The following is a 9,291-nucleotide window of genomic DNA, read 5'->3' on the forward strand; positions in this document are numbered from 1 at the left end:
AGTTGGCTTCTGTTTGCAGCGTCGGCCTCTCGCCTTGCTCGAGAGGATCGGTGCTAGGCCTTGTGCCCGGCACCGCTCCTCTCTTGTCGCAAGTCGAGGTGTTGTCGTTGTCCGTGCCCAGGTGGGCGTGGAGAGAAGGATTAAATATATACACGATCGTTTTTTTTGCCCTGCTGGTTGCTGCTGCTGCTGCGCCGCTGCTCCATCGACGACGACGATCAGTAATTATTTCACAGGTAGCAGCGAATGAAAAATAAAAGAGATAAGTGAAAAAGAGCCCAAAGCTCTTTTTTCCAAACCGAGCCCGCTCAAAGCCGGCAATTGCGGGAGCGAAAACATCCCGCAAGGTGGCAGCTTCTTAAACAAGAGAGGGGGGAAGCAACGCTGGAGCAAAAGCCCCAGCAATGCAACCTCTCTCGTCCAAGAGGAGCGGAGCTGGTCCTTAGCTTATAAGGAGGCGATGGTACTTGCGCACCGAAAGCTCTACGTCACCGCTAAGCAAAGTGCAAAGCACCTGATCAGCAGTGACGCGTCGAGCCCGCCTGAAGCAGCAAGACTTCACCTCCTAAAGCTAACAGAAGACTAAAAATTGCCCTTTTTCAATCCCTTTACCCAACTTCCGTTTGTGGTTTTTCAGAACCTAATGCAATTGGTCGTACATAAAACGTTTTATTTCGTCAGAAAATAATAGGAAACGAGACATGCATCGACGTGGCATTTAGTGGTAGTGTAACGACTACGAGATGTCGCAATTGAGCGGGCGGGCGGGCGCGCGCTCTTGCACGCCCAACGCAAACCGTCGCCACAACTAGACATCGTCCCCACACGACCGTCTAGCGGGCATTGGTCCTTCCGTTTGCGGCGTCATCGGTCAAGACGACTTAGCACCGAAGCACAAGTCGCGACCAAGGACGCCCAACAAACGGGAGAATTCCTCGACGTCCGGCCTCGGTTTGAGAGCTGAACATCGGCGAAAGCATCGGCTGGACGTCGAAGACCACCCGCTTGCGCGACACTTTGTGTTTGTGGGTGGTGTGGGTTCACCCCAAACAGTCAAAAATGCGACTTGGCATGGCAAACACATCGACTTCCAGCAACCTCGCGCTCCTCTTAACCCAGAAGAGGAGTGGGAGGAGCAAGACGAGCGACGTAGCAGGTCGAATCTGACGACTTTGTCCCGTCCAGCAGTCTTGTGGTGTGCGAACTGCTCATCGATTGTGGGTTTCCACATGGCAGCTTCCCACATCGAGGCAAGCACTAGACCCATCCTTTGCCACACCTCTATGTAGCTCACGTGACTGCCAACTATTCGACCATGTCAAACGTTGTGACCACGTGATCGCATTGCAATGTACCCACACACACGAAACCACAAACGAAAGTTGGGTGCATCTATTGAAATAGCCCAAATTTCAGGGTTCGAGTGAAGCTCGTTCTGGGTGTTTCGACACACGGAACGTTGGCTCGTCCCCAGCTCCGTCACAGGTGACGTCAGAGCTCGGGAGTCGGTTTCACCGCCGGTTTCCCGAGCAATGGCGGCATTTTGTTTCGGCGGTAGCAATGGGGACAAGTCGAGTTGGCTTCTGTTTGCAGCGTCGGCCTCTCGCCTTGCTCGAGAGGATCGGTGCTAGGCCTTGTGCCCGGCACCGCTCCTCTCTTGTCGCAAGTCGAGGTGTTGTCGTTGCCCGTGCCCAGGTGGGCGTGGAGAGAAGGATTAAATATATACGATCGTTTTTGTTTGCCCTGCTGGTTGCTGCTGCTGCTGCGCCGCTGCTCCATCGACGACGACGATCAGTAATTATTTCACAGGTAGCAGCGAATGAAAAATAAAAGAGATAAGTGAAAAAGAGCCCAAAGCTCTTTTTTCCAAACCGAGCCCGCTCAAAGCCGGCAATTGCGGGAGCGAAAACATCCCGCAAGGTGGCAGCTTCTTAAACAAGAGAGGGGGGAAGCAACGCTGGAGCAAAAGCCCCAGCAATGCAACCTCTCTCGTCCAAGAGGAGCGGAGCTGGTCCTTAGCTTATAAGGAGGCGATGGTACTTGCGCACCGAAAGCTCTACGTCACCGCTAAGCAAAGTGCAAAGCACCTGATCAGCAGTGACGCGTCGAGCCCGCCTGAAGCAGCAAGACTTCACCTCCTAAAGCTAACAGAAGACTAAAAATTGCCCTTTTTCAATCCCTTTACCCAACTTCCGTTTGTGGTTTTTCAGAACCTAATGCAATTGGTCGTACATAAAACGTTTTATTTCGTCAGAAAATAATAGGAAACGAGACATGCATCGACGTGGCATTTAGTGGTAGTGTAACGACTACGAGATGTCGCAATTGAGCGGGCGGGCGGGCGCGCGCTCTTGCACGCCCAACGCAAACCGTCGCCACAACTAGACATCGTCCCCACACGACCGTCTAGCGGGCATTGGTCCTTCCGTTTGCGGCGTCATCGGTCAAGACGACTTAGCACCGAAGCACAAGTCGCGACCAAGGACGCCCAACAAACGGGAGAATTCCTCGACGTCCGGCCTTGGTTTGAGAGCTGAACATCGGCGAAAGCATCGGCTGGACGTCGAAGACCACCCGCTTGCGCGACACTTTGTGTTTGTGGGTGGTGTGGGTTCACCCCAAACAGTCAAAAATGCGACTTGGCATGGCAAACACATCGACTTCCAGCAACCTCGCGCTCCTCTTAACCCAGAAGAGGAGTGGGAGGAGCAAGACGAGCGACGTAGCAGGTCGAATCTGACGACTTTGTCCCGTCCAGCAGTCTTGTGGTGTGCGAACTGCTCATCGATTGTGGGTTTCCACATGGCAGCTTCCCACATCGAGGCAAGCACTAGACCCATCCTTTGCCACACCTCTATGTAGCTCACGTGACTGCCAACTATTCGACCATGTCAAACGTTGTGACCACGTGATCGCATTGCAATGTACCCACACACACGAAACCACAAACGAAAGTTGGGTGCATCTATTGAAATAGCCCAAATTTCAGGGTTCGAGTGAAGCTCGTTCTGGGTGTTTCGACACACGGAACGTTGGCTCGTCCCCAGCTCCGTCACAGGTGACGTCAGAGCTCGGGAGTCGGTTTCACCGCCGGTTTCCCGAGCAATGGCGGCATTTTGTTTCGGCGGTAGCAATGGGGACAAGTCGAGTTGGCTTCTGTTTGCAGCGTCGGCCTCTCGCCTTGCTCGAGAGGATCGGTGCTAGGCCTTGTGCCCGGCACCGCTCCTCTCTTGTCGCAAGTCGAGGTGTTGTCGTTGCCCGTGCCCAGGTGGGCGTGGAGAGAAGGATTAAATATATACACGATCGTTTTTTTTTTGCCCTGCTGGTTGCTGCTGCTGCTGCGCCGCTGCTCCATCGACGACGACGATCAGTAATTATTTCACAGGTAGCAGCGAATGAAAAATAAAAGAGATAAGTGAAAAAGAGCCCAAAGCTCTTTTTTCCAAACCGAGCCCGCTCAAAGCCGGCAATTGCGGGAGCGAAAACATCCCGCAAGGTGGCAGCTTCTTAAACAAGAGAGGGGGGAAGCAACGCTGGAGCAAAAGCCCCAGCAATGCAACCTCTCTCGTCCAAGAGGAGCGGAGCTGGTCCTTAGCTTATAAGGAGGCGATGGTACTTGCGCACCGAAAGCTCTACGTCACCGCTAAGCAAAGTGCAAAGCACCTGATCAGCAGTGACGCGTCGAGCCCGCCTGAAGCAGCAAGACTTCACCTCCTAAAGCTAACAGAAGACTAAAAATTGCCCTTTTTCAATCCCTTTACCCAACTTCCGTTTGTGGTTTTTCAGAACCTAATGCAATTGGTCGTACATAAAACGTTTTATTTCGTCAGAAAATAATAGGAAACGAGACATGCATCGACGTGGCATTTAGTGGTAGTGTAACGACTACGAGATGTCGCAATTGAGCGGGCGGGCGGGCGCGCGCTCTTGCACGCCCAACGCAAACCGTCGCCACAACTAGACATCGTCCCCACACGACCGTCTAGCGGGCATTGGTCCTTCCGTTTGCGGCGTCATCGGTCAAGACGACTTAGCACCGAAGCACAAGTCGCGACCAAGGACGCCCAACAAACGGGAGAATTCCTCGACGTCCGGCCTTGGTTTGAGAGCTGAACATCGGCGAAAGCATCGGCTGGACGTCGAAGACCACCCGCTTGCGCGACACTTTGTGTTTGTGGGTGGTGTGGGTTCACCCCAAACAGTCAAAAATGCGACTTGGCATGGCAAACACATCGACTTCCAGCAACCTCGCGCTCCTCTTAACCCAGAAGAGGAGTGGGAGGAGCAAGACGAGCGACGTAGCAGGTCGAATCTGACGACTTTGTCCCGTCCAGCAGTCTTGTGGTGTGCGAACTGCTCATCGATTGTGGGTTTCCACATGGCAGCTTCCCACATCGAGGCAAGCACTAGACCCATCCTTTGCCACACCTCTATGTAGCTCACGTGACTGCCAACTATTCGACCATGTCAAACGTTGTGACCACGTGATCGCATTGCAATGTACCCACACACACGAACCCACAAACGAAAGTTGGGTGCATCTATTGAAATAGCCCAAATTTCAGGGTTCGAGTGAAGCTCGTTCTGGGTGTTTCGACACACGGAACGTTGGCTCGTCCCCAGCTCCGTCACAGGTGACGTCAGAGCTCGGGAGTCGGTTTCACCGCCGGTTTCCCGAGCAATGGCGGCATTTTGTTTCGGCGGTAGCAATGGGGACAAGTCGAGTTGGCTTCTGTTTGCAGCGTCGGCCTCTCGCCTTGCTCGAGAGGATCGGTGCTAGGCCTTGTGCCCGGCACCGCTCCTCTCTTGTCGCAAGTCGAGGTGTTGTCGTTGCCCGTGCCCAGGTGGGCGTGGAGAGAAGGATTAAATATATACGATCGTTTTTGTTTGCCCTGCTGGTTGCTGCTGCTGCTGCGCCGCTGCTCCATCGACGACGACGATCAGTAATTATTTCACAGGTAGCAGCGAATGAAAAATAAAAGAGATAAGTGAAAAAGAGCCCAAAGCTCTTTTTTCCAAACCGAGCCCGCTCAAAGCCGGCAATTGCGGGAGCGAAAACATCCCGCAAGGTGGCAGCTTCTTAAACAAGAGAGGGGGGAAGCAACGCTGGAGCAAAAGCCCCAGCAATGCAACCTCTCTCGTCCAAGAGGAGCGGAGCTGGTCCTTAGCTTATAAGGAGGCGATGGTACTTGCGCACCGAAAGCTCTACGTCACCGCTAAGCAAAGTGCAAAGCACCTGATCAGCAGTGACGCGTCGAGCCCGCCTGAAGCAGCAAGACTTCACCTCCTAAAGCTAACAGAAGACTAAAAATTGCCCTTTTTCAATCCCTTTACCCAACTTCCGTTTGTGGTTTTTCAGAACCTAATGCAATTGGTCGTACATAAAACGTTTTATTTCGTCAGAAAATAATAGGAAACGAGACATGCATCGACGTGGCATTTAGTGGTAGTGTAACGACTACGAGATGTCGCAATTGAGCGGGCGGGCGGGCGCGCGCTCTTGCACGCCCAACGCAAACCGTCGCCACAACTAGACATCGTCCCCACACGACCGTCTAGCGGGCATTGGTCCTTCCGTTTGCGGCGTCATCGGTCAAGACGACTTAGCACCGAAGCACAAGTCGCGACCAAGGACGCCCAACAAACGGGAGAATTCCTCGACGTCCGGCCTTGGTTTGAGAGCTGAACATCGGCGAAAGCATCGGCTGGACGTCGAAGACCACCCGCTTGCGCGACACTTTGTGTTTGTGGGTGGTGTGGGTTCACCCCAAACAGTCAAAAATGCGACTTGGCATGGCAAACACATCGACTTCCAGCAACCTCGCGCTCCTCTTAACCCAGAAGAGGAGTGGGAGGAGCAAGACGAGCGACGTAGCAGGTCGAATCTGACGACTTTGTCCCGTCCAGCAGTCTTGTGGTGTGCGAACTGCTCATCGATTGTGGGTTTCCACATGGCAGCTTCCCACATCGAGGCAAGCACTAGACCCATCCTTTGCCACACCTCTATGTAGCTCACGTGACTGCCAACTATTCGACCATGTCAAACGTTGTGACCACGTGATCGCATTGCAATGTACCCACACACACGAACCCACAAACGAAAGTTGGGTGCATCTATTGAAATAGCCCAAATTTCAGGGTTCGAGTGAAGCTCGTTCTGGGTGTTTCGACACACGGAACGTTGGCTCGTCCCCAGCTCCGTCACAGGTGACGTCAGAGCTCGGGAGTCGGTTTCACCGCCGGTTTCCCGAGCAATGGCGGCATTTTGTTTCGGCGGTAGCAATGGGGACAAGTCGAGTTGGCTTCTGTTTGCAGCGTCGGCCTCTCGCCTTGCTCGAGAGGATCGGTGCTAGGCCTTGTGCCCGGCACCGCTCCTCTCTTGTCGCAAGTCGAGGTGTTGTCGTTGCCCGTGCCCAGGTGGGCGTGGAGAGGAGGATTAAATATATCCGATCGTTTTTGTTTGCCCTGCTGGTTGCTGCTGCTGCTGCGCCGCTGCTCCATCGACGACGACGATCAGTAATTATTTCACAGGTAGCAGCGAATGAAAAATAAAAGAGATAAGTGAAAAAGAGCCCAAAGCTCTTTTTTCCAAACCGAGCCCGCTCAAAGCCGGCAATTGCGGGAGCGAAAACATCCCGCAAGGTGGCAGCTTCTTAAACAAGAGAGGGGGGAAGCAACGCTGGAGCAAAAGCCCCAGCAATGCAACCTCTCTCGTCCAAGAGGAGCGGAGCTGGTCCTTAGCTTATAAGGAGGCGATGGTACTTGCGCACCGAAAGCTCTACGTCACCGCTAAGCAAAGTGCAAAGCACCTGATCAGCAGTGACGCGTCGAGCCCGCCTGAAGCAGCAAGACTTCACCTCCTAAAGCTAACAGAAGACTAAAAATTGCCCTTTTTCAATCCCTTTACCCAACTTCCGTTTGTGGTTTTTCAGAACCTAATGCAATTGGTCGTACATAAAACGTTTTATTTCGTCAGAAAATAATAGGAAACGAGACATGCATCGACGTGGCATTTAGTGGTAGTGTAACGACTACGAGATGTCGCAATTGAGCGGGCGGGCGGGCGCGCGCTCTTGCACGCCCAACGCAAACCGTCGCCACAACTAGACATCGTCCCCACACGACCGTCTAGCGGGCATTGGTCCTTCCGTTTGCGGCGTCATCGGTCAAGACGACTTAGCACCGAAGCACAAGTCGCGACCAAGGACGCCCAACAAACGGGAGAATTCCTCGACGTCCGGCCTTGGTTTGAGAGCTGAACATCGGCGAAAGCATCGGCTGGACGTCGAAGACCACCCGCTTGCGCGACACTTTGTGTTTGTGGGTGGTGTGGGTTCACCCCAAACAGTCAAAAATGCGACTTGGCATGGCAAACACATCGACTTCCAGCAACCTCGCGCTCCTCTTAACCCAGAAGAGGAGTGGGAGGAGCAAGACGAGCGACGTAGCAGGTCGAATCTGACGACTTTGTCCCGTCCAGCAGTCTTGTGGTGTGCGAACTGCTCATCGATTGTGGGTTTCCACATGGCAGCTTCCCACATCGAGGCAAGCACTAGACCCATCCTTTGCCACACCTCTATGTAGCTCACGTGACTGCCAACTATTCGACCATGTCAAACGTTGTGACCACGTGATCGCATTGCAATGTACCCACACACACGAACCCACAAACGAAAGTTGGGTGCATCTATTGAAATAGCCCAAATTTCAGGGTTCGAGTGAAGCTCGTTCTGGGTGTTTCGACACACGGAACGTTGGCTCGTCCCCAGCTCCGTCACAGGTGACGTCAGAGCTCGGGAGTCGGTTTCACCGCCGGTTTCCCGAGCAATGGCGGCATTTTGTTTCGGCGGTAGCAATGGGGACAAGTCGAGTTGGCTTCTGTTTGCAGCGTCGGCCTCTCGCCTTGCTCGAGAGGATCGGTGCTAGGCCTTGTGCCCGGCACCGCTCCTCTCTTGTCGCAAGTCGAGGTGTTGTCGTTGCCCGTGCCCAGGTGGGCGTGGAGAGGAGGATTAAATATATCCGATCGTTTTTGTTTGCCCTGCTGGTTGCTGCTGCTGCTGCGCCGCTGCTCCATCGACGACGACGATCAGTAATTATTTCACAGGTAGCAGCGAATGAAAAATAAAAGAGATAAGTGAAAAAGAGCCCAAAGCTCTTTTTTCCAAACCGAGCCCGCTCAAAGCCGGCAATTGCGGGAGCGAAAACATCCCGCAAGGTGGCAGCTTCTTAAACAAGAGAGGGGGGAAGCAACGCTGGAGCAAAAGCCCCAGCAATGCAACCTCTCTCGTCCAAGAGGAGCGGAGCTGGTCCTTAGCTTATAAGGAGGCGATGGTACTTGCGCACCGAAAGCTCTACGTCACCGCTAAGCAAAGTGCAAAGCACCTGATCAGCAGTGACGCGTCGAGCCCGCCTGAAGCAGCAAGACTTCACCTCCTAAAGCTAACAGAAGACTAAAAATTGCCCTTTTTCAATCCCTTTACCCAACTTCCGTTTGTGGTTTTTCAGAACCTAATGCAATTGGTCGTACATAAAACGTTTTATTTCGTCAGAAAATAATAGGAAACGAGACATGCATCGACGTGGCATTTAGTGGTAGTGTAACGACTACGAGATGTCGCAATTGAGCGGGCGGGCGGGCGCGCGCTCTTGCACGCCCAACGCAAACCGTCGCCACAACTAGACATCGTCCCCACACGACCGTCTAGCGGGCATTGGTCCTTCCGTTTGCGGCGTCATCGGTCAAGACGACTTAGCACCGAAGCACAAGTCGCGACCAAGGACGCCCAACAAACGGGAGAATTCCTCGACGTCCGGCCTTGGTTTGAGAGCTGAACATCGGCGAAAGCATCGGCTGGACGTCGAAGACCACCCGCTTGCGCGACACTTTGTGTTTGTGGGTGGTGTGGGTTCACCCCAAACAGTCAAAAATGCGACTTGGCATGGCAAACACATCGACTTCCAGCAACCTCGCGCTCCTCTTAACCCAGAAGAGGAGTGGGAGGAGCAAGACGAGCGACGTAGCAGGTCGAATCTGACGACTTTGTCCCGTCCAGCAGTCTTGTGGTGTGCGAACTGCTCATCGATTGTGGGTTTCCACATGGCAGCTTCCCACATCGAGGCAAGCACTAGACCCATCCTTTGCCACACCTCTATGTAGCTCACGTGACTGCCAACTATTCGACCATGTCAAACGTTGTGACCACGTGATCGCATTACAATGTACCCACACACACGAACCCACAAACGAAAGTTGGGTGCATCTATTGAAATAGCCCAAATTTCAGGGTTCGA

This window comes from Phallusia mammillata, chromosome 5, assembly GCF_965637545.1.
Source record: "Phallusia mammillata chromosome 5, kaPhaMamm4.hap1.1, whole genome shotgun sequence".
Taxonomy (NCBI): domain Eukaryota; kingdom Metazoa; phylum Chordata; class Ascidiacea; order Phlebobranchia; family Ascidiidae; genus Phallusia; species Phallusia mammillata.